The sequence below is a fragment of the Manis javanica genome, chromosome 12 (genome assembly GCF_040802235.1).
Source record: "Manis javanica isolate MJ-LG chromosome 12, MJ_LKY, whole genome shotgun sequence".
NCBI classification, from domain to species: Eukaryota; Metazoa; Chordata; class Mammalia; order Pholidota; family Manidae; genus Manis; species Manis javanica.
This window is the reverse complement of record NC_133167.1, coordinates 69,641,885-69,667,088: the sequence shown is the minus strand read 5'-3', so window position 1 is coordinate 69,667,088 and position 25,204 is coordinate 69,641,885. Positions and strand designations below refer to the sequence as shown.

Below are 25,204 nucleotides of genomic sequence, written 5' to 3'. Positions count from 1 at the left end.
GTGGAGGCTTTTTGATGATCATCCCCCTGCACAAGTCCTCCAGAGAGTGCTGATACCGGAAGCTCCTCCTCATATCGTATCTTAGTTCATTTTCTGGGTATCCAAGCTAGGCCTTGATCTTCTGCATAGAAACAAACAGACCCTTTGCCCACACTTTGACATGCCCTCTATACCACTGTGCAGAACTCATTGGAGGTCAGCACATAGTAACTGCTTTTTTTTTTTTTTAATTAAGAGAAAGGAATATTATCAGAAAAGAGTACCTCCATAGCTGATCATCTGACACCCTTTAAGTGATCAACATTAAGGATATTTAAAGCATGCGTTGATCTTTGATTTACCAATAGTTTTATCCCGTTAAGGAGTAATCTCCCTTTTCTTTCGTTGGTTCTTTTTTTTTTTTTTTTTTTAATTTTTAATCTATACTTACATGAAGAATACTATGTTTACTATGCTCTCCCCTATATCAGGTTCCCCCTAACAACCACATTACGGTTACTGTCCATCAGCTTAGCAAAATGTTGTAGAGTCACTACTTGTCCTCTCTGTGTTGTGCAGTCCACCCTCCCCTTTCTCCCTCTCCCCCATGCATGCTAATCTTAATACCCCCCTTCTTCTTCCCCCCCCTTATCCCTCCCTGCCCACCCATCCTCCCCAGTTCCTTTCCCTCTGGTACCTGTTAGTCCATTTTTGGGTTCTGTAATTCCGCTGCTGTTTTGTTCCTGCAGTTTTTCCTTTGTTCCTATACTCCTCAGATGAGTGACATCATTTGGTATTTCTCTTTCTCCACTTGGCTTATTTCACTGAGCATAATACTCTCCAGCTCCATCCATGTTGCTGCAAATGGTTGGATTTTTCCACTTCTTATGGCTGAGTAGTATTCCATTGTGTATATGTACCACATCTTCTTTATCCATTCATCTACCGATGGACATTTAGGTTGCTTCCAATTCTTGGCTATTGTAAATAGTGCTGCGATAAACATAGGAGTGCATCTGTCTTTCTCAAACTTGATTGCTGCGTTCTTAGGGTAAATTCCTAGGAGTGGAATTCCTGGGTCAAATGGTAGGTCTGTTTTGAGCATTTTGATGAACCTCCATACTGCTTTCCACAATGGTTGAACTAATTTACATTCCCACCAGCAGTGTAGGAGGGATCCCCTTTCTCCACAGCCTCTCCAACATTTGTTGTTGTTTGTCTTTTGGATGGCAGCTATCCTTACTGGTGTGAGGTGATACCTCATTGTAGTTTTAATTTGCATTTCTCTGATAATTAGCGATGTGGAGCATCTTTTCATGTGTCTCTTGGCCATCTGTATTTCTTTTTTGGAGAACTGTCTGTTCAGTTCCTCTGCCCATTTTTTAATTGGGTTATTTGTTTTTTGTTTGTTGAGGCGTGTGAGCTCTTTATATATTCTGGACGTCAAGCCTTTATCGGATCTGTCATTTTCAAATATATTCTCCCATACTGTAGGGTTCCTTTTTGTTCTATTGATGGTGTCTTTCGCTGTACAGAAGCTTTTCAGCTTAATGTAGTCCCACTTGCTCATTTTTGCTGTTGTTTTCCTTGCCCGGGGAGATATGTTCAAGAAAAGGTCACTCATGTTGATGTCTAAGAGGTTTTGGCCTATGTTTTTTTCCAAGAGTTTAATGGTTTCATGACTTACATTTAGGTCTTTGATCCATTTTGAGTTTACCTTTGTATATGGGGTTAGACAATGGTCCAGTTTCATTCTCCTACATGTAGCTGTCCAGTTTTGCCAGCACCATCTGTTGAAGAGACTGTCATTTTGCCATTGTATGTCCATGGCTCCTTTATCAAATATTAATTGACCATATATGTTTGGGTTAATTTCTGGGGTCTCTAATCTGTTCCACTGGTCTGTGGCTCTGTTCTTGTGCCAGTACCAAATTGTCTTGATTACTATGGCTTTGTAGTAGAGCTTGAAGTTGGGGAGTGAGATCCCCCCTACTTTATTCTTCTTTTTCAGGATTGCTTTGGCTATTCGGGGTCTTTGGTGTTTCCATATGAATTTTTGAATTATTTGTTCCAATTCATTGAAGAATGTTGCTGGTAATTTGAGAAGGATTGCATCAAATCTGTATATTGCTTTGGGCAGGATGGCCATTTTGACGATATTAATTCTTCCTAGCCATGAGCATGGGATGAGTTTCCATTTATTAGTGTCCCCTTTAATTTCTCTTAAGAGTGACTTGTAGTTTTCAGAGTATAAGTCTTTCACTTCTTTGGTTAGGTTTATTCCTAGGCATTTTATTCTTTTTGATGCAATGGTGAATGGAATTGTTTTCCTGATTTCTCTTTCTATTGATTCATTGTTAGTGTATAGGAAAGCTACAGATTTCTGTGTGTTAATTTTGTATCCTGCAACTTTGCTGTATTCCGATATCAGTTCTAGTAGTTTTGGAGTGGAGTCTTTAGGGTTTTTTATGTACAATATCATATCATCTGCAAATAGTGACAGTTTAACTTCTTTACCAATCTGGATTCCTTGTATTTCTTTGTTTTGTCTGATTGCCGTGGCTAGGACCTCCAGTACTATGTTAAATAACAGTGGGGAGAGTGGGCATCCCTGTCTGGTACCCGATCTCAGAGGAAATGCTTTCAGCTTCTCGCTGTTCAGTATAATGCTGGCTGTGGGTTTATCATATAAGGCCTTTATTATGTTGAGGTACTTGCCCTCTATTCCCATTTTGCTGAGAGTTTTTATCATGAATGGATGTTGAATTTTGTCAAATGCTTTTTCAGCATCTATGGAGATGATCATGTGGTTTTTGTCTTTCTTTTTGTTGATGTGGTGGATGATGTTGATGGATTTTTGAATGTTGTACCATCCTTGCATCCCTGGGATGAACCCCACTTGGTCATGGTGTATGATCCTTTTGATATACTGTTGAATTCTGTTTGCTAATATTTTATTGAGTATTTTTGCATCTACATTCATCAGGGATATTGGTCTGTAATTTTCTTTTTTGGTGGGGTCTTTGCCTGGTTTTGGTATTAGGGTGATGTTGGCCTCATAGAATGAGTTTGGGAGTATTCCCTCTTCTTCTATTTTGTGGAACACTTTTAGGAGAATGGGTATTATGTCTTCTCTGTGTGTCTGATAAAATTCCGAGGTAAATCCATCCGGCCCCAGGGTTTTGTTCTTGGGTAGTTTTTTGATTACTGTTTCAATTTCTTTGCTTGTAATTGGTTTGCTTAACTTTTGTGTTTCTTCCTTGGTCAGTCTTGGGAGGTTGTATTTTTCTAGGAAGTTGTCCATTTCTTCTAGGTTTTCCAGCTTGTTGGCATATAGGTTTTCATAGTAGTCTTTAATAATTCTTTGTATTTCTGTGGAGTCTGTCGTGATTTTTCCATTCTCATTTCTGATTATGTTGATTTGTGTTGACTCTCTTTTTCTCTTAATAAGTTGGGCTAGAGGCTTATCTATTTTGTTTATTTTCTCAAAGAACCAGCTCTTGGTTTCGTTGATTTTTGCTATTGTTTTATTCTTCTCAATTTTGTTTATTTCTTCTCTGATCTTTATTATGTCCCTCCTTCTGCTGACTTTAGGCCTCATTTGTACTTCTTTTTCCAGTTTTAATAATTGTGATGTTAGACTATTCATTTGGGATTGATCTTCCTTCTTCAAGTGTACCTGGATTGCTATATACTTTCCTCTTAAGACTGCTTTCGCTGCGTCCCACAGAAGTTGGGGCTTAGTGTTGTTATTGTCATTTGTTTCTATATATTCCTTGATCTCTTTTGATTTGTTCATTGATCCATTGATTATTTAGTAGCATGTTGTTAAGCCTCCATGTGTTTGTGAGCCTTTTTGTTTTCTTTGTAGAATTTATTTCTACTTTCATACCTTTGTGGTCTGAAAAATTGGTTGGTAGAATTTCAATATTTTGGAATTTACTGAGGCTCTTTTTGTGAGCTAGTATGTGGTCTATTCTGGAGAATGTTCCATGTGCACTTGAGAAGAATGTATATCCTGTTGCTTTTGGATGTAGAGTTCTATAGATGTCTATTAGGTCCATCTGTTCTAGTGTGTTGTTCAGTGCCTGTGTGTCTTTACTTATTTTCTGCCCAGTGGATCTATCCTTTGGGGTGAGTGGTGTGTTGAAGTCTCCTACAATGAATGCATTGCAGTCTATTTCCCTCTTTAGTTCTGTTAGTATTTGCTTCACATATGCTGGTGCTCCTGTATTGGGTGCATATATATTTAGAATGGTTATATCCTCTTGTTGGACTGAGCCCTTTATCATTATGTAGTATCCTTCTTTATCTCTTGTTACTTTCTTTGTTTTGAAGTCTATTTTGTCTGATATTAGTACTGCAACCCCTGCTTTCTTCTCACTGTTGTTTGCCTGAAATATGTTTTTCCATCCCTTTACTTTTAGTCTATGCTTATCTTTGGGTTTAAGGTGAGTTTCTTGTAAGCAGCATATAGATGGGTCTTGCTTTTTTATCCATTCTATTACTCTATGTCTTTTGATTGGTGCATTAAGTCCATTTACATTTAGGGTGACTATTGAGAGATATGTACTTATTGCCATTGCAGGCTTTAGATTCGTGGTTACCAAATGTTCAAGGTTAGCTTCTTTAGTATCTTACTGCCTAACTTAGCTCGCTTATTGAGCTGTTATATACACTGTCTGGAGATTCTTTTCTTCTCTCCCTTCTTATTCCTCCTCCTCCATTCTTCATATGTTGTGTGTTTTGTTCTGTGCTCTTTTTAGGGGTGCTCCCATCTAGAGCAGTCCCTGTAGGATGCCCTGTAGAGGTGGTTTGTGGGAAGCAAATTCCCTCAGCTTTTGCTTGTCTGGGAATTGTTTAATCCCGCCATCATATTTAAATGATGGTCGTGCTGGATACAGTATCCTTGGTTCAAGGCCCTTCTGTTTCATTGCATTAAGTATATCATGCCATTCTCTTCTGGCCTGTAGGGTTTCTGTCGAGAAGTCTGATGTTAGCCTGATGGGTTTTCCTTTATAGGTGACCTTTTTCTCTCTAGCTGCCTTTAAAACTCTTTCCTTGTCCTTGATCCTTGCCATTTTAATTACTATGTGTCTTGGTGTTGTCCTCCTTGGATCCTTTCTGTTGGGGGTTCTGTGTAATTCCATGGTCTGTTCAATTATTTCCTCCCCCAGTTTGGGGAAGTTTTCAGCAATTATTTCTTCAAAGAGACTTTCTATCCCTTTTCCTCTTTCTTCCTCTTCTGGTATCCCTATAATACGAATATTATTCCTTTTGTATTGGTCACATATTTCTCTTAGTGTTGTTTCATTCCTGGAGATCCTTTTATCTCTCTCTATGTCAGCTTCTATACATTCCTGTTCTCTGGCTTCTATTCCTTCAATGGCCTCTTGCATCTTATCCATTCTGCTTATAAATCCTTTCAGGGATTGTTTCACTTCTGTGATCTCCTTCCTGACATCTGTGATCTCCTTCCGGACTTCATCCCACTGCTCTTGCATTTTTCTCTGCATCTCATCCCATTGCTCTTGCATTTTTCTCTGCATCTCTGTCAGCATGTTCATGATTTTTTTTTAATTCTTTTTCAGGAGGACTGGTTAGGTCTGTCTCCTTCTCAGGTGTTGTCTCTGTGATCTTTGTCTGCCTGTAGTTTTGCCTTTTCATGGTGATAGAGATAGTTTGCAGAGCTGGTACAAGTGACCGCTGGAAGAGCTTCCCTTCTTGTTGGTTTGTGGCCTTTTCCTGGGAGAATAGCGACCTCTAGTGGCTTGTGCTGGGCAGCTGTGCACAGACAGGGCTTCTGCTTCCTGCCCAGTTGCTTTGGGGTTTATCTCCGCTGTTGCTGTGGGCTTGGCCTGGCTGGGGCTGTTCCTCCAAAATGGTGGAGCCCCGTTGGAGGGGGAGCGGCCGGGAGGCTATTTATCTCTGTAAGGGGCCTCTGTGCTCCCTGCTGCCCAGGGGGTTAGAGTGCCCAGAGATCCCCAGATTCCCTGCCTCTGGTCTAAGTGACCTGTCCTGCCCCTTTAAGACTTCCAAAAAGCACTCTCCAAACCAAAACAACAACAGCAACAATGAGAGAGGGAACAGAAAGGGAAAAAAAAAGGAAAAAACACGCGATTTTTTTTTTTTTTTTTGTCCTCAGGTGCCGGTCCCAGGCACCCGCTCACTGGTCCTGCTGCCCTGTCTCCCTAGCACCAGGGTCCCTGTCCTTTCAAAGCTTCCAAAAAGCACCCACCCACCGGTCCCGCAGGGAAGGAACGCTCGACACTGGGACCAGGCACTCGTCCCAGGCACCCGCTCACCAGTCCCGCCGCCCTGCCTCCCTAGCACCGTGGTCCCTGTCCCTTTAAGGCTTCCAAAAAGCACTCGCCAAAAAGAGAGAAAAAAGGGAAAAACGCGCGATTTCCTCCGTCCTCAGGTGCCGGTCTCAGGCACCCGCCCACCTAATAAACCTTTTTTTGGCAAGACCCAGAGGGAACTTCCAGGACTGAACCAGGGACGCAGGAGGGGTCCCTAGAGGCTGTAGATGATGACCGAAAAAGTTGATCCCATATTCTGAGAAAGCAGAGGCCTTCCTTGCACAGATGTAAGGATGGTGCAATGGGAATGTGTCTCCGGTCTCTCACAAATGTTACAGACCCACTAATTTGTGACACCGGGCAGGTGATACTGGAATGGGTCTTTTCCAGCAACAATAAGCAACCCAAATTGGGATTACAAAGGCTCTTTATGGGCTGGAACCTCTTATGACAAACTACCCTGAGAGGTGGCAGTCAGACAAAGAACAAGTTTCAGATCCACAGCCTCTGGGGCTGCCCAGCTGGTGTGCGCAGGTACGTGGAGCCTCCGGGGCCGAGACCAGAGAGAGCACTCTCACAGGTCACAAAGCCGGGCTCTCAAGACAGGTGACAAGACGAAGGGAAACTTCATCCTCTATGCACCTGATCAGCCTTAGCTAAGCCTTGGGCCTTCTCAGAAGCCATACTGATACCTAGGAGGGACATGCCATGGGGTTGGGGACTGCGTGGTGTTTTATAGTGTGCCTCATTGCACAGAAATTTTCTTAAGGTTTTCAGGAGACGTAGCGTCTATCTAACCCGTGCCCTGACCACCTCATCCCATCACGGGGGTCTTCTTGGGGTGGCAAGGTCCCTAACAGCTCTGAACTGCTCACCCAGTGCCTAGAAATTCTGCAGCTCTGGCTTCCAAGTTGTCCGTAGCAACAGCCTTGACCTCCTGTGCACATTTACAAATGACACAAAAGACACAAAGAAAACAAAGACCCTCTCCAGGAGGAAATGGATCAGCAAAAACCAAGAGCACTCGATCACACTTGCTAAGAGAAACCAAGCCCAAGGAACTCGTCCCACCAGTATTTTCTCCTGCTAATCTAATTTAAAGATTAAATCCCTAGACCCACAGACAGAGATTCGGGGGCACAGGCATGATACAAAATCTTACCTTCTGCACGCGGCCATCACGTGTCCCCGAATCTTTCAGCTGCAGCAGCCTCGGGACGAGCCCTCCCCACGGAGTTAAGGTCCCCAACCAACTATACCCGCCGCTGGGGAGGAATACATTTCTGCTACCCCTTGAGGTTCTTCTAGCTGGTCTAAGAGTCAAACTGACATGAGGTAGATTAACAGAAGAAAAAAATTAAAGTTTAATTATGTACAGGTGGAGGCACAGTGATATAATTGAGACCCAGAGAAATGAACAAGGCAGGCAGCTTTTATGCATTTTACACAAAGAAACATAAATCTGGGAGGAATTGACAAGACAAAGAAAACATGCTTGGGAGCGTCAGTTAGTAAGGAATCCTAAATAGCATTTGGGCTGGTAGTAAATTAGTAAAAAAAGTAACAAGGTGTGTTTATGCAGCCTTCTCAGCTCTGAATTCCCTGCTTCTGGTGATAATCATCCTTCTATGGTCCCAGGCCAGGAAGGGCACCCTTCACAGGGGAGATTTATTTCCTGGTTTCAAGCTGGAGGGGACAGAGCAGGGTCAGAGAATCCTGCTGCTTATGCTGTTTCTCCAGTTGTGCCAGTTCAAAGTGATCAAGAAGCCAAAGTGGCACATTTGGGGGCACCTGTCCGGGGTCCCTAGACCCTCACAGACACACTGATTTGGCAGCAGGACCAGATCCAGAAACCCCTTGAGATGCTATTGCCACTGGGGCCAAGGGGAAACAAATAGCTGAATTGAAGACAAGGAAAATTCATGGCACATTTACCATAATCTCTCCCCTGCTCAGGGCCACACCATCGGCAGGAAACCCACAGCTCCCAGCTTCTCTCTGAGGATGATGGAAGGAGAGGACTAGCCATGTGTCCAAAATTCAGATTACCTGATGGCCTACCCAGGGGCTGGTTTCTGTCTTGACTAAATCTGACTACCGATGGGAAAGGGCCCCAGGTTAAGGAACACTGAGAACAAAGTGGACAGTTTGAACAGCATAACCGCTTCCCCCGGGTCAGCGCAGAGCCCAGCCGGTGACAACTCCCCAACCCCAGCTTCTCCCCAGGAAGGAACGAGTAGAGTGTGCCTCCAAAATCTGGGCTTTCTGAGTGGCTGCCAGGGACTGGCTGCTGTTTCGCCCATTTGGAGAGCTGAGGGAACCTGGAAAACTCTGATGCCTGGGGGCCTGTAGGTAAAATTGCAATATTTCCAGAGTCTCTCGCCTGGCCTTAGTGCATCTCCACCTCAATAGGTGTTTCCAAGGGTGGAGAGAAGTAGGCCATTTCTGTATCAATAAGTAATTACAAGGGGGAATAGAGAGGTTGGGTGGGGCCTCTTCTTCTGCAGCCAGGTAGGGAGAGACGTTGATACTGGTTTCAAAGGTGGTTTACTCTGGGATTTTCCCCTCCAGAGTTACACCCAGCATCCAAGAGTATAGGTGGAATCATAAAAAGAAGAGCTAAAAAATGGCATGCACTTATTCTGGTATGAGCTGACAGAAGTTCTGGACTGTCCCTGAGCTATGCATGCACAGAACAGATCCAAAGAAGTATAGTAAACTTTTCAAGAACTGAATATAAATGACTGCCTAAATTGCAGACTAAACCCTGAGTGTTATATGCACCCAGCAGGCCCAAAGAGCATACAGAAGGCTTTGAACTGACTTTGAAACTATTTTACACAGAAGGTGAGACAGAATTCAAGGTCTGAACCTAACCAGCATGATTGCCTGCTAAAACTAACAAAAAATCAGCATTCTCTGGAGGATTTTAATAGGATCTAGAGACTCACTGCAATATAATGAGTCGTAAGAAATACGTGTTTGGTCATTCAGATGACCAAATGCATACCTCCCAGGTATATTTGGTCTTCACCCACTTTTCCTGTGGATGGTCTTTGTCCACAATCCAGAGACTTAACAGTAAAATGGGTGTCTTGTCATGTGAATGAGAAACTTTAAGACCCCCACCCAAGGGCAGGGACTCAAGGTTGAATCAGCCAATGGCCAATGATTTAGTCAATCATGACTATGCAATGAAGCCCTCACAAGAACCCTGGAGAAGAGCCTCTCATGCTCTTGGACCCTGCTTCTCTGTGGAGGGAGCTTCCACGCTTGGAGAGCCAGAACGCCACCACCTGCCACCGAGCCAGGCCCCCAGCCCCACTAGGACAGAAGCTCCTTTATTGGGGACCTTGCTGTGTCTCTCTTCATCTGCTGTTAACTTGTGTCCTTTGTGGTATTCATTATTAAACTGGTACATGTGCTTTCCTGGTTCTGTGAGTTGCTCCAGCAAGTTAATAGAACCTAGGCAGGAGGTCCTTGGAACTGCCAGTCTTAGCCAGTAGGTCAGAAGCATGGGTAAATGCCTGGGGCCTGCGGCTTGTGTCTGGAGTGGAGGGTGGAGGGCAGTCTTGTAGTACGGAGCCCTGACCTGGAGAATCTGGCTTGGGGTTCTGAAGGTCTCAGGCCTTTTCTGTGGATGTGCTTACTCCACATTTGTTCCCTCTGGAGGGGTAATTCTCAAGCTTTCTCTCAGTCTTACACAGCGAGGCAGAGGGCTGAGAGCCTCCTGTGTGTTTTCCCTAAGCTGGTGCCCTGAAATACTCATTTGTGTGCCTTCTCCCAATGCCACGTAGTCAGACCAGCTTTCTAGATGTGCTCTCTGGTCATGTGCCAAGACTGGTACTCACCAGCCATGGGCGCAGGGTAAGTGAGGTGCATGGACTTTGGGGATACCTATGGGCTTGTTGCAGGAGTCCACAAATAAGGCAACCCCAACAGCTCATGGGGGGGCTTCCTAATGGAGTCCACACAGTGCTTAGTAGGACCCACATCCTGTTGATGAGTTCTGTGCCCTGACTGCTGTCCTCTCAGCTTCTCCCACCCCCTCAGCCGTGCGGGTCACCTCAGTACTGAGAGGGTCAGGAAAGAAGGGGGTCTCTTAGTGTCCTGCATGACTGGGGAAGCCAGGTTCACTCACACACTCTCACTCCTCTTCATAGGAGAAATCATGGGCCCAGGAGGGTCTCTCTTGACACTGATCTGTGATGTCTTGGGCAGGGGGGCGGTCATGTGCACAAAGTGAAACAGTTTTTCTTACTCTCTTTTATGCATGCATTCTCAGAATTTATTGCTCCAGCAGTGCTGGAACTTTCCCACTGCACTGGAATCCCACAAAGGTACTCTCAATTGTGGGTGATCGTCAGAAGTGATGTTCAGTGAGGATGATGGTAGGACACTGCTATTTCACCATTTTGCAGACATTACTTTCCTCCATCAAATGCATATGGTTTTAGATAAAATTATCATCTCAAAATCTCCACCACCCTTTCTATGGCCTCGTGGCGGTTATGGACTTACTTCCTTGCTCCCTGACTTTGGCTTCTGCCATGAAACTTGCTTTGACTGTTGAGATGTACCTGTAGTGATGCTGTCAGAGTTTTAAAATGTGCTTTCACAGTGGGGCCTCTGAAACGTTAATCATCTCCAGGAAAAGACTCTAACTTGAGCAGCTACTAAGTCCCCAATGATGAACCCCTAATGCACAAGGCATTAGGCACAAAGCCCACCTAGATGGTCCTCAGGTCTGCAGCCTGACTTAGGATCCTCACAGGAAACAGGAACAAAACATTAATGAGTGTTTCTGAGTTTTGTAGTACTACACTTAACTGATACATACTCTGTGACCCATCAATTTCATTCCTTCGTATATTCCCAACAGAAATGCATGTAAATATTCACCAAAAGACATGAACCAGAATGTTCTCAATGTGTCACTATTTATTGCAGCTCTCCACAAGAAATTAACCAAATGTCCATAGATGAATGAATGGATAAAAAAATGTTGAGCAGAAGTGCCAGATACAAAAAGATACAGTTTCATCTTGTTATGTAAGGCACAACAGAAGACAAACTAATACATAGTGATGGAAGTCAAAATAATGATACAAAAAGATAGATACAGTTTCATCTTGTTATATAAGGAACAACAGACAAACTAATACATAGTGATGGAAGTCAAAATAATGGTTTATTTCTGCGTAATGAATAGAAATGAGTATAATGGTAGGATTCCAGATGTGATGGTAATGTTGTTTCTTTCTGTAGGCTCTGTTTTCACAGCTGCATTTATAAAAGCTAACTGATAGGGATTTCAGCATCATGGCAGAATGAGGCATTCCTTTTCATCTCCCCTTCAGTTTAATAGCTAGACATGCATAGTCTAAACTGAGCACCTCTGCACATTACCGCAGGAGGTGTCTACCCACCTGTGCAACCAGAAGCGGGCAGACAGAACCTCAGTGGGGACTGTGGCTCCAACAGGGTGGGTAAGCCTACCTCACCCCCACTCACTGCAATCAAGACAAAGAGAACCTGGAGGGTACAAACCTGGGCAGATGGCTGCAGTCAACAGAGATTATGTGGAGGCCCAGCCTGCCTGCCAGGAGAATCCAGATGCCATCTGAGTAGAATAGAGGAGATGGAGGGACTTGCCAAGTTGGTCTTCTTCCCCAGGGGACACTGAAAGGCACAGGGCTTATGGCAGAGTGAAAGGCAACCTCTCCTGGCAGGTGAGGTGGAAGGCAGAGTGGCGAGGGACCACCCGGTCCCCTAGTGTTCACGTTGCTGATAGAGGGACTTGTTTTTCTCAGCAGCACCCAGATTTCTTAGGAGGGATGTCTGCGGCTGAGAGGAAGGAGAGGAAAAGAAAGAAGGCAGACAAGATTAGTGAGCACTGAGGGAAGAGGTTTCTTGCTGTCTGTTTTGCAGTTGCATCAGGAGGTCCACAGAGACCTCTGGGAATGCCCCAGTCGAAGAGCCTCCTGCCAGACCTGTGGACATACCCACAGCCCCCCGTGCTAAGCCCAACCTTCTCCCATTCTGGTGCCAGCTCCTTGTGCATGCTCCTGATTGCATCCCAGAGAGCCAGCCCTAGCAGGAGAAACCACAACTTGACCTATGGCACCACCTCCTGGAATACGAAAGTAAGATTTCTAATTGCCAGCCTGTTGAATCATAACGACCAAAGTAGACATAAATTCTTAAGGCAGGAAGGTGTCTCCTACTTAAAATGCAAAAGCAGAAGCACGTATCATCAAACATTATATAAAATCAGGGAAACGTGGCATCAGAAAAACAAAATGGTAAGTCTCTAACAACCAAACTCAGAGTCATGGAGCATTGAGACTTAACTGATAAAGAATTCAAAATAGCTGTTATGAAACAATTCAGTGAGCAATGAGAAAATTCAGAAGGGTAATTCAAGGAAGTCTGGAACAAAATGAACGAACAGAAGAAGTTCTTTACCTAAGAGACTGAAATAATAAAAAAGCCGAACAGAAATTCTGGAGCTGAAGAACTCAGTGAATGAGATGAAACATGCAATAGAAAGCTTAGGTAACAAAGACCAGGTGGAAGACAGAATAAATGACTTGGAGGATAAGAACAGAGACAACTCGGTTAGAAGAGGATAGAGCACATAGGTAAGAATACTTGGTGTATCAGAATAATTGGAGGAGAAAGGGAGAAGGAACCAGGGAGTTTATTTAAAGATATAACAGCTGAGACCTTCCTAAATCTAGGATAGGAATTGGACATACAAGTGCATGAAGCTAATAGAACACCTTATTATCTTGATGCAAAAAGACTTTCTCTAAGACACATCATCACGAGACTCTCAGAAATCAATGATAAAAAAAGAATTTTAAAGACAGCAAGGGTAGAAAAGAAAGTAATGTACAGAGAGCCCCCATTAGGCTCTCAAGAGATTTCTCAACAAGTCTACAGACCAGGAGGGAGTGAAATGACATGACATATTCAAGGTGAAATTTGCCAACCAAGAATACTTTATCTGGCAAAGTTATCTTACAGATACAAAGGAAGGTGTTCCCTGTTGATTATGCCTAAATAAACCTGTAAGAAAAGAAAGTAATATGCAAAATATATAGTTATCTCAAAATTTAATGCCCGCTTACCATTTAGGTTTATATGTCTCCAGTTTTTGCTGTTGATGATTTCTTTTCCATATGAATGCATGCATTTGAGATTATACTTTTTATATTGAATCAATATGCATATATTTAAATAATTGTAATTTTACCAAATATTTTCATTTATTTTGTACCAGAATAATTTTTCCAGAATATATCATTCTCCACATTGCAGGATATGTGTCACTTAAATTTCTGTATTAAATGAGCTATCACATATTTATGATCTGACATAATAGCTTATAATTTATGTCTCCAAGAATCTCTTGATTCCATCATTTCCATATCTTGGAAGAGATTGAGGGTCACTATACGTCCAGGTGCACTTCGCTCTATCATCCACAGCTCCTGCCCTCACATAGCTTGTCTTCAGAGCATTTGAATTTCCCTTTACATTTGCTATCAAGAAGATAGGTGGAAACCAAGGAGAACATACACCTTTTTTCCTGTAAATTGCAAACTGCCTTCACATTAGCATCTTTTTTCTTCTTGCCTCAAATCTATAGCAATGCTTTCATTTATCAACCATTGAAAATTGTTGGGAAATTGCTACAGCATATGTCATGGCACTGTGGTTCATTCCACTCTTAGTATTTATCTCAAACTATGTTTTCTTCCCCCCTTGCATGTAATACAGTTTAACAAACTGTATAATAAATCAACAAAGAGTTTTTCAATCAGCATGTTGTTGTGGAGTACTTGCTACATACTAGACATTGTTCAAGGCATGGTGAGAAAACTAGACATTAAAAAAATATACAGCTGTCTCTGTGCAGTGCAGATTGCATTCTAATTAGAAAAATGTTACTATATTTACCATATTCTGTGTCCCACAACAGACACTGCCTCTCGAACATTTGGGAAGCTACATTTATTACACTTTAAATCTTAAATCTTTTGGAATAATGTTCCTCTGTCTCTTATTTTTCAAAAAATAGTAATAGATTATTAATATACTGTTTAAATCATGTCTCTTTCAAAGTGTGATTTAATTTTCTTTGTACTTTCATATTTTATTTTCTAAACACTCCTCATCCACCTTCACCCTTGCTAAGTTTCTTCTTTCCTAACTGAACCTTTTTAAAATATATGCTGAAATATTTCTAAATATTTCTGAAGTATTTGGCCCTGCTAAAAATAGAGGCTACTTCTTCTAATATCTGCATCACCTCACCTCACTTTTCTTCCTTCTTTTCTGCATGATGGCTTTTGTCCCTGCTATTCTGCCAGCTTCTAGCAAGGTCTATTTGGCTAACAGAAAAATGCACAGTTCAAAACCCCCTTCAAGTAAGGATTTGCTACCCAAGGAAGGAGTGTGGCTAGCTGGCAACCTCAAACGCTTAACTGCTGTAAGATCTGCCTCAGCTTTTGTGCCCACTGCATGACCTTTTGGGGGACGCAAGTTCAGGTACTGAGCAAGCCCCCCAAATGAAGACCTAACCTTTGTCTCCTTTGTTGGGCAAGCTCTGCTCTGGTCCTTCTCAGTCTTCGCTCTGGAGCAACCCTTTTAGATTGGCAGAAACGATAAGAGCTTTATTATGGTCCTGGGTTCTCTTTACCCAATTCTGCTGCCTCCTTTCTTTCAAGGATATCACTCCCTACAAAATATTCCGCTCTCAGTCTACCTCAGCATCTTCTTCCTGGAGAACACACGGCGACATTCGTTACTGACATATTACCAGAAATGCAGTAATCACCTCTCCTGTTCTCATGTTACTTGATCTCCAAGTAGCCTTGGAAGCCGCTGCTAATATTCCACTCTGACATGCTATTTTATTTTACGTGTAAACACCACAATATTGCCATCTTCTAACTCTTACAGTCCTTAATCTTTCTTACTTCCATTTTCTATCTGTAGTCTTTTCTCTGAATCCCCCAAACATCTGTACAGCCCATAATTTTGTTTTGGACCTCCTTTTCTTTCCACACGTTTCTGTTAGATGATCTTATTAACTGTTATCTCAGGTTCTTTTCTTATGTGTTCACAGATCTCTTTATTTCAACTCACACTGTGGGGCATCAGACTCATATTTCCCAGTGCCCACCCACTGTCTATACCTGCTGTTCCTCAAGTACCTCCGACTCACCAGATCTTTAACTGAACTCTATTCCCACTGTCTGTTCCATCTGCCTCTCTTAAAATTGGTGCCTCCCTGGCCCCAGTGGCTTGGTCATCTTAACCATTTCATCACCCTCCATATCCAGTTATTCAACAAAACTATTTTTCTTCATGAATATCTCTCAGATGGCCTTACTGCTTTTATTTTCCTTCCCACTCTCTAATCCTGAGGAGGTGGACAATTCTGGCCCACATGACGGAAAAGTCCCCTTCACAAACTTACTGCTTCCAGCCCTTATCATCTCAGTCCTGCCACCCCCAGAATATTACAAGTTACCATTCTCACACAAAAATCCAACACTTAGGTGCACTAACGTTCTCAGGAGATTTTAAGTAATTTAAGAATAAAGTCCTAACATGCACTAACATTGTGTGACTTTCACTTACCCAAACGTGGCTCAGATCTGCAATGTCACAACTACTCTTCAGCGTCACTTCTTATCTGTAGAGAAAATGAAATTCTCCCAGCTGCATTCCTAGAGAACTTTGGACATCCCACCAACAAAGAGTTTTTCATTGCTAGCTATGGCATCTCTTGTACATGTGCAATTTTCTGTTAGTTTGTGATTTATTTGGAAACAGGGATGCTGTCACACATATTTTGAAATCGGCCTAGTGCCCGGCTTGTAGTAAATATGTGAAAAATAATTGTTGAGGAAAATACAAATGATTTGAGTAGCTATAAGTCATTCAAACTGAGCTGTCAATATCAACAATGCAAATACAGTAATGAATTTAAATAATAAATATATATTTCCCCATTTGGTTACTTGACTGAGCAGCAGATATTTTTAGTGAAACTATAAACAACCACTTAATATTTATCATGCCTCTGTGACATATATTAGACTTCACAAATTTTATCAGGTTATAGACAATCAGGAAGGCATTTTACTTTAAGAGCAACATTATTAATCCTGATATAGTAAATACCATCAATTTTCATATAATTTGGCAAAGAAGATAAAACTACTAACTTTAAGATGTATGGAAATATTTAAATAAATTAAGTAAATATGGTACACAACAGTCATCACAACAAAGCTAAATGGTTAGGCTATAAATATGTTTGTGAAATAAAAAGAATTGGCTATTTTGAATTACATTTTCTTCTGTTACTCTTTGTTACTTGTATAAATATTTTCTTGATAAATAGACACTATGAATTAGAAAAAGCATGAAAAAAAGAATACTTTTTTTTAAAGGGAAAGACTAGTCCTACCCATTTTTCTATTTGGTTTCCTTTTACAAACTGAAAAAAAAAGCAATTATTTGGTTTGTGTTTAAATATTCCATAATAATTAAAATGGCCAAGATCAAGGACAGGAGAGAGTATTAAAAACAGTCAGGGAGAGAAAAAAGATCAGTTATAAAGGAAAGCTTATCAGGCTATCAGCAGACTTCTCAGCAGAAACATACAGGCCAAAAGGGAGTGGCATGATTTATTTAATGCAATGAAACAGGGGCCTCAAACCAAGAATACTCTACCTGACAAGATTATCATTTGCATTTGAAGAAGGGATTAAACAATTTCCAGATAAGCAAAAGTTGAGGGAATTTACCTCCCACAGACCATCTCCACAGTATATTTTGGAGGGACTGCTATAGATGGGAGTGCTTCTAAGGCTAAATAGCTGTCACCAGAGAAAATAAACCTAGAGTAAAAGAAGTAGACCAATTAATTACTAAGCAAATGCAAAATTTAAACAACTACCCACAAGGTGAGTCAAGTGATACACAAAGAGTACAGAATATGACACCTAACATATAAAGAGTAGAGGAGGAAGAAGAAAGAGGACAGGAGAAAAAAAAGAACCCTTAGGTTGTGTTTGAAATAACATAATAAACGAGTTAAGTTAGATTGTTAGATAGTAAAGAAGTTGCCCTTAAACCTTTGGTAATGATAAATCTAAAGCCTGCAATGGCAATAAGTACATATCTATTGATAATCATCCTAAATGTAAATGGACTGAATGCACCAATCAAAAGACATAGAGTCACTGAATGGATAAAAAAACAAGATCCATCTACATGCTGTTTACAAGAGAATCCCTTCAAACCCAAACACATACACAGACTAAAAGTGAAGGGATGGAAAAAGATATTTCATGCAACTAATAAGGAGAAAAAAGCAGGAGTTGCAGTACTTGTATCAGACAAAATAGACTTCAAAACAAAGAAAGTAAAAAGACACAAAGAAGGATATTACATAATAATAAAGGGGTCAGCCTAACAAGAGGATATATATACATGCATCTAATATAGGAGAACCTAAACATGAGAAACAAATACTAACAGAATTTAAGGGGGAAATAGAATGCAATGCATTCATTTTAGGAGACTTCAACACACCACTCACACCAAAAGATCAAACAGATGGAAAATCAGTAAGGAGACAGAGGCACTGAATAACTCATTAGAACAGATGGACCTCACGAACATTTACAGAACATTCCACCCAAAAGCAGCAGGACACACATTCTTCTCAAGTGTATATAGAACATTTTCCAGAATAGATCACATACTTGGCCATGTAAAAAGCCTCATTAAATTAAAAAGGATTGAAATTGTGCCAACCAGCTTCTCAGACCACAAACATATGAAACTAGAAATAAATTATGCAAAGAAAACAAAAAAGGCCATAAACATGTGGAGGCTTAAGAACATGCTCCTAAATAATCAATGGGTCAGTGACCAGATAAAAGCAAAATCAAGCAACATATGGAGACAAATGAGAACAACTCGACCACCCTAAAAACTGTGGATTCAGTGAAGGCAGTTCTAAGAGGAATGTATATAGCAACACAGGCTTACCTCAAGAAAGAACAATCCCAAATGAACAGTCTAAACTCACAATTAAGAAAACTAGAAAAAGAAGAACAAATGAGGCCCAAAGTCAGTAGAAGGAAGGACATAATAAAGATCAGAGCAGAAATACATAAAATTAAGAAGAATAAAACAACAGAAAGAATCTATGAAACCAGGAGCTGGTTCTTCAAGAAAATAAACAAAATAGATAAAACCCTAGCCAGACTTACCAAGAAAAAAGAGTGTACACACATAAACAGAATCAGAAATGAGAAAGGAAAAATCACTATGGACACCACAGAAATACAAAGAATTATTAGAGAATACTGTGAATAATTATTTGCCAACAAATTAGGTAACCTAGAAGAAATGTACAACTTTCTAGAAAAATGCAACTTTCCAAGACTGACCCAGGAAGAAACAGAAAATCTGAACCAATTACCAGCAATGAAATTGAATTTGTAATAAAAAAAAACTACCTAAGAACAAAATCCCTGGACCAGATGACTTCATCACCAAATTTTATGGGACATTTAGAGAAGACCTAATACTCACCTGCCATAACATCTTCCAAAAAGTAGAAAAGGAAGGAATACTTTCAAACTCATTCTATGAGGCCAGCATCACTCTAATACCAAAAAACAGGCAAACCACCACAAAAAAGAAAATTACAGACCAACATCCCTGATGAACATAGATGCAAAAATACTCAACAAAATATTAGCAAACCAAATTCAAAAATACATCAAGAGGATCATACACCATGTTCAAGTAGGATTCATCTCAGGGATGCAAGGATGGTACAACATTCAAAAATCCATCAACAGCATCCACCACATCAACAAAAGGACAAAAACTACATGATCATCTCCATAGACGCTGAAAAAGCATTTGACAAAATTCAACATCCATTCATGATAAAAACTCTCAACAAAATGGGTATAGAGGGCAAGTACCTCAACATAATAAAGGCCATATATGACAAATCCACAGCCAATATCATACTTAACAGTGAGAAACTGAAAGCCTTTCCTTTAAGATTGGGAACAAGACAAGGATGCCCACTCTCCACTTTTATTCAACATAGTTCTGGAGTCCTCACCACAGCCAACAGACAACACAGAGAAATAAAAGGCATCAAGATTGGTAAAGAAGATGTTAAAGTGTCACTGTTTGCAGATGAACTGTGCCATCATTATCTGGTCCCTAATATGTTACCCTTTATACAGCTGCACAGATCCCCTCTCTCCCCCATTCCTAACACCTGACAACCGCGGCACTGCTCCCCATCTTTCTAATTATGTTAGTTCATGAATATCAGATAAATGAAATTGTACAGTTTGTATCTCTTGGAGATTGGCTTTTTTCTCTCGTAGAATTTCCCCATGAACCACCTCAGGTTGTCGCATGTGTGAACACTTCATTCCTTTTTAGGGATAACTTGCATTCCTTTGTATGAATGTGTCAGCATTTATTTAATGATTCACCCACTAAAAGGACATTTTGGTGCCTCTCACCTCCAAATTTTACCTATCTTGAATACATCTGCAGTGAGCATTCATGCAGAACATTCTGCAAGAAAGTAAATTTTTTAGTTCTGTGGAAAACATCTCAAGAGAGAAGTTGTGTTGATGGTAAACCATTTATAGTTTTAAAGCCAAACTATTGCTGAGAATGGCTGTAACATTTGATATTCCTACCAATAATACATGAATCACCAAGTTTTTTGGCATCCTCACCTATATTTCATGATACCACTGATTTTCTTTTAGCCATTCTATTAGGTGTATATTAATATCTCATTGTGGTCTTAATTTGCATCCCCCTAATAGGTAATGATGCCACATATCATTAATATATAAGCTTGGCATCTTTATATTCTCTTCAGTGAAAAGTCTGTTCATGTCTTTTGCCCATTTCATATCTTTTTCTAATTGGACTGTTTGTATTTTTAGATGTTGAGTTCAGATTTTTTTATTGTTTTCTAGTCACAAGTCACATGTATTTTGTTGGTTATGTGACTTGAACATATCTTCTCCAAGTCTAAATTTTTTTCTCAGACCAAAGGTATTTTTAATTCTTACTTTATAAGGTCTGGTTTTTTTCTTTTTGGATCATGCTTTTGTGGTCCTGTGTATGAACTCTTTGTCAATCTTAAGTCCTGAATATTTTCTGCTATGATATATCTAGAATGTGTGTTTTCATATTTTACATTTAAGTCCATGATCCATTTTACATTACTTTTTATAAAGGATTGGAGATTAATTTTTTGGTTAATGGGTGTCCAATTTCCAGCACAGTTCTTTGATAAAGCTGACTCATCCATTTGTTTTTTGCACCTTATCAAAAATTAACTGGACATTTTCATGTTGCCGTATTTTTCAGTTCTGTGCTCAGTTGTCATTCTCTCCACCAGTGCTACACTGTTCTGATTATTGTAGTTGTACAGTAGCGTTTAACATTGGAAAAGCGATTCCTCTCACTTTACTCTTCTTTTCCAAGTTCTAGGGTCTTTCCTTTCCATATACATTTTAGAATAAGCTTGTCTGTGTATACAAAAAGTATTGCTGTGATTTTGATATAAGTTGTATTAAACTTATGGATGAATTTTACAGAAATGAAACCACATACTTACAGTCACTGATTTTTGGCAAGGGTGCCAAGGCAATTCAGTGGTCTTTCCAACAATTGGTGTTGAGACAAGTAGATATCCACATGGAAAGGAAAGAAGTTAGATTGCTACATTATAACAATCACAAAAGTTAACTGAAAATGGATCATAGATCCAAATGTAAGGGCTAAACTTATAAAACAGAACATGTATAAGGAAATCTTTGTGACCTTGGCATAGGCTATGTTATAGAAGACACCGGAGCACAAAGAAGCAAGAGACTGATTGAACTACATCAAGATTAAGAATTTTTGTGCTGCCTATGGTACATCTAAGAAAGTGAAAGAAAAACTACAATATGGGATACACATATTAGCAAATCTTTTATCTCATGTGGGAATTATATCCAGAATATATAAAAAACACTTATAAGTCCATAAAAAAGACAAAGTGCAATTAAAATTGGGAAGGGCTTTAAAGAAATACATCACCAAAGAGGAAATAAGCCCATGAAAGGATGCTCAACATCTTAGGAAAATGCAAATCAAAACCACAATGAGCTGCTACCCCACACATTAGAATGATTATTAATGACACAGGTAACACGTGTTACTAGTGAGGCTGTGGAGAAATTGGGATCTCCTTGGTCTCTGTTTCCAGCACTGCTCAAACTCTAGTCTCTCCTTTCTATTCTTGACCTAGTAAAAGCTGCTGTCTAATAATCAGCTGCAGATTGTCCCATAAGATTGTCCCATACCCTGTGTCTGTATTGTCCTTCTCTCTCTGCCAAGAACTTCCGGGAGACCCCCCAGTGCTTCTGCGGGCCTCAGTGCACAGGGCATCTTCCTCTCCAGTGCCACCCTGCAGATCCCAGCCGTTTCTGCTGCTGAGAACAGAGCCTTTGCCTCCTGAACGCAGTGAGAATGCTATGCTTTGCTCAGGCCTGTGATTCTCTGTGCTCAGATCAGCCGATTGGCCACAGGTAGAATTGTATTTTCATAAAAACACCCTCATGTTTTCCTTCCTTTAGATGTTAGAGTTTCCGATGTCCTGTTGAAATCCAGAAACCATTTCCCTCATGTATTTTGCCCTGTTTTATATTTTCTTATAAAAAGGCTTGGTTGGCACCACTTACTGGAAAAATTTAATCCTGGCCAAAGTGGAAGCCCTGTCTTTCTTCCTTGGGGTAATGGATAGTGCCCAATTAATCCAATAATAATTAGGTCCAATTTCTTTAATCAGCCCTTGGAGTGATTAAGCACATGAGAGGGAAGCTCCACTTCCAAAATGGTCACTTTTGTGAAGGTGCACTAATGGGGCAGTGACCTTTTCTGATGGATGAGGCAGGGAAAGCAGAACTTTCCATGGTGGGTTCCACCCTAGCAGAACACTGCTGCACAGTGGCTCCATTTCAGTATTTCTGCACATTTGTGCCAATTTCCTTACTGTAATATATAAAACATCCTGAATCACCTTCTTTTAGGGAAATCACTTTTTGTCAGGGGCATTCATTTGCATTTAATACCATCATAGTTGTTTTTGTGATAATTCTGACAGATTAATTTAATTTTTTGTATTTTAGTCACCTGATTTATTTCTTCCATTTAACTGAAACAGATTTCCATAGATTTTTCTAATTGTGCTGTCTTTATAACATCTAGAGGAAAATCTATTTTTTAAATTAATAGTCAAAATTTGAACAATATAATCTTATACAGATAGTATGGAAATTAAACCTAGTCTGCTATCATTGTTTTTTTAAATTAATCTTCCATTATGTCAATAATTTTTCATTAAATCACTTTTAAAATAGTTCTTTTTTTGGCCTATTTTTTAAGTGTGTACTTAGGATAAATATCAATTTTATGCATTCTAAGAAATTTATAGGATGGAATATGATAGAAGAAAATACATTAGTATATAGCACAATATATCACATATATATTATATGTTATGTAAATATGTAATTTAAAATAAATTTATGTCAATTATGTGGAAAGACAGAGAGTGAGAGACAGAGAGATACAGAGATGACAAATATATAAAGCCCTTTGAGGAAAAACACTTTTAAAATTAAGTTTATTCATTTTCTGACTGTATTATCTGAATCCCCAGTTTATATAATGCAAATGACTAATATGCTTTGAATATCATTTTTGACAGGTTAAAAGGCACTTTCATGTTTTCAGGTAAAAATTTTGTGAAACCATGTTCTGTTCCTCGAAGAAATGGCCTTGATCAGTTTCTACGTTTTTCTACCTTTCCTTATTTTAATGGCCGTCATTGTTCTTAAATGGAATAAAATGAGATTTTGGAAAAGAGAGGCAACAACAAGTGGAGAGTAAGTACAAATTTTTTATATAATATTTAAAATGCATTATGGGAAGAATTCAGATGTAATTCCGAAGTACTACAAGTAAGGGCTCTTGGATTGATTGGGCTAATGTTTAGAAATATTATCTGAGTATATCCCAGTGTCTTTCAGATTTCAGAATGTTTGTTATCCTTCCTGTTCTTATAGGACCAGAACCAACTGAAAGTACGCAGTCAGTGCTCAGTGCTGTTCACAGAGAAAGCCACGTGGGCTAGAGTTTCTGTAGGAGGTTCTGGCTGCTCTCCAAGCAACCCCATTCCCAGCATTGCCATTCAGTTGTGCCAAGGAGATCAATACATACAGGGAAGCAGGTTTGGTGACTAGAATATGGAGAAGGTGGGAAAACTATAAGATGGCCAAGAAGGAGGGAGAGAACATGAGACAGACCACTGCCCATTTAACACTTAATCAATATAATATTGCTCATATGTTTCTAAAATTAGAATTAAGGTACTTGCATAGCTGTTGCTTTGTAGAGCAGAACTTGGTTAGGTCTTTATTCTCATTAGGTATGACTGGGAGATGACATATTTTGGGTGTCTGATGTAAGGAGGTGATATGTACACACTGTGAAATGATCAGTGTGACATGACATATAGTTAACATCTGTCACTGAATGTAGTCAAAAAAAGCTTTTTCTTATGATTTTTAAGATCTATTTTCTTAGCAAGTGTAGTCCGTATGTTGTGCATTACATCATCATGACTTTTTAATTTTTATTTTGGAAGCTTGTACCTTTTGACCCTCTTCACCCATTTAGCCCACCCCCTGCTCCTGCCAACTGACAGTCTGTTCTCTGTATCTATCTGCTTGTTTTTGTTTTTAATGCTTATATTCCACATATGAGTGAGATAATTATTTGTCTTTTTGACTTATTTTACTTCAGAGTTTTTTCATTACAACACGAATACAAACCACAATTTGCTTAGTGAATATTTTAGGAAAATGAGAATGCCAAAGTAAGGATAAGTAAATGGGTCTCATTCCTCCAAACTAATGGAAAATGTCTGTCTCTCACTTGTGTAGATGGAGATAAAATAATGGTATAAAAAAATTTCCATCAACACCTCTGTTTCCCAAGTTAGTTAGTTTTATTTACCCACAAGTTAGTAACACCCAGTTAAAGTCAGGGTAGAATTCTGCATGAGGCACATGGACATTTACATAATCACCATCCAGTTGCTCTAAGTGGACTGGATGGAAGGCTGTCTGGCAGAATCTCCCTGTGCTCTTACTTAAGGCACCTTGGACAAACCTCACTGGTTGCTAGAAGTAACCTGACTTTTGTGTCCTAAGGGAGTAACAAAATCTGGTCCTGACAGCCTCCGTTTCAGAGCAATAAGTGGTTTTGGGCTGCACAGGTAAGAGATGACGTGGAGCTGACGCCCAAAGGGTGGCGACGGCCTGGCTGGTTGGGAACCAGGTCCTGCTCCCGTTTCCCAAGGGCCTTGTGGTCGACATCATGTCCTGGTCTGTGGCCTTTCTCTCCAAAATGGATGCTCTGCTTGCACATGGCCCAGCAGACCTTCCTGAATCCTTTCTAGATTCACTTTCAAATAAAACACCGATAATCTGTCCACAGTCAATGCCTTGTAGTTCCTACTCCAGGAGACAGAAGGAGCTAGCTGTGCAGGTGGACCTAAATTCAGCCAGTGTTCTGCTGGATTTACACCCCTGAGTGAGGTGCTCAAACCTGACCTTACCTGTGGCCCAGGAACTGAAGCCATGTAAGGTGAGCCTGAGCACCGGACACTCTTCCTCCTCATCAGGCACTGGGTGTGGGAAGGAGCCCAAGAAAAACTGGAGACTCTGAAAATACCACCAAATGGAACTGAATGTAGCTGAAAGACACAGAAGCCT

The 25,204-nt window shown here is 40.3% G+C and overlaps 1 protein-coding gene across 2 annotated transcripts in view; it reads left to right on the top strand.

Moving 5' to 3' along the window:
- ADAM18 (ADAM metallopeptidase domain 18) overlaps positions 1 to 25,204 on the top strand; it is a 128,220-nt gene that overhangs the window by 16,159 nt on the left and 86,857 nt on the right. Inside the window, exons 2-3 of one of the 2 annotated variants that reach the window (XM_073218823.1) lie at positions 23,160 to 23,311; positions 23,492 to 25,076. The gene's annotated coding sequence lies outside the window, so the exon portion shown is untranslated. Of the gene's footprint in view, positions 1 to 23,133; positions 23,312 to 23,491; positions 25,077 to 25,204 lie in introns of both variants that reach the window. The other variant, XM_073218822.1, reaches the window with a different exon arrangement.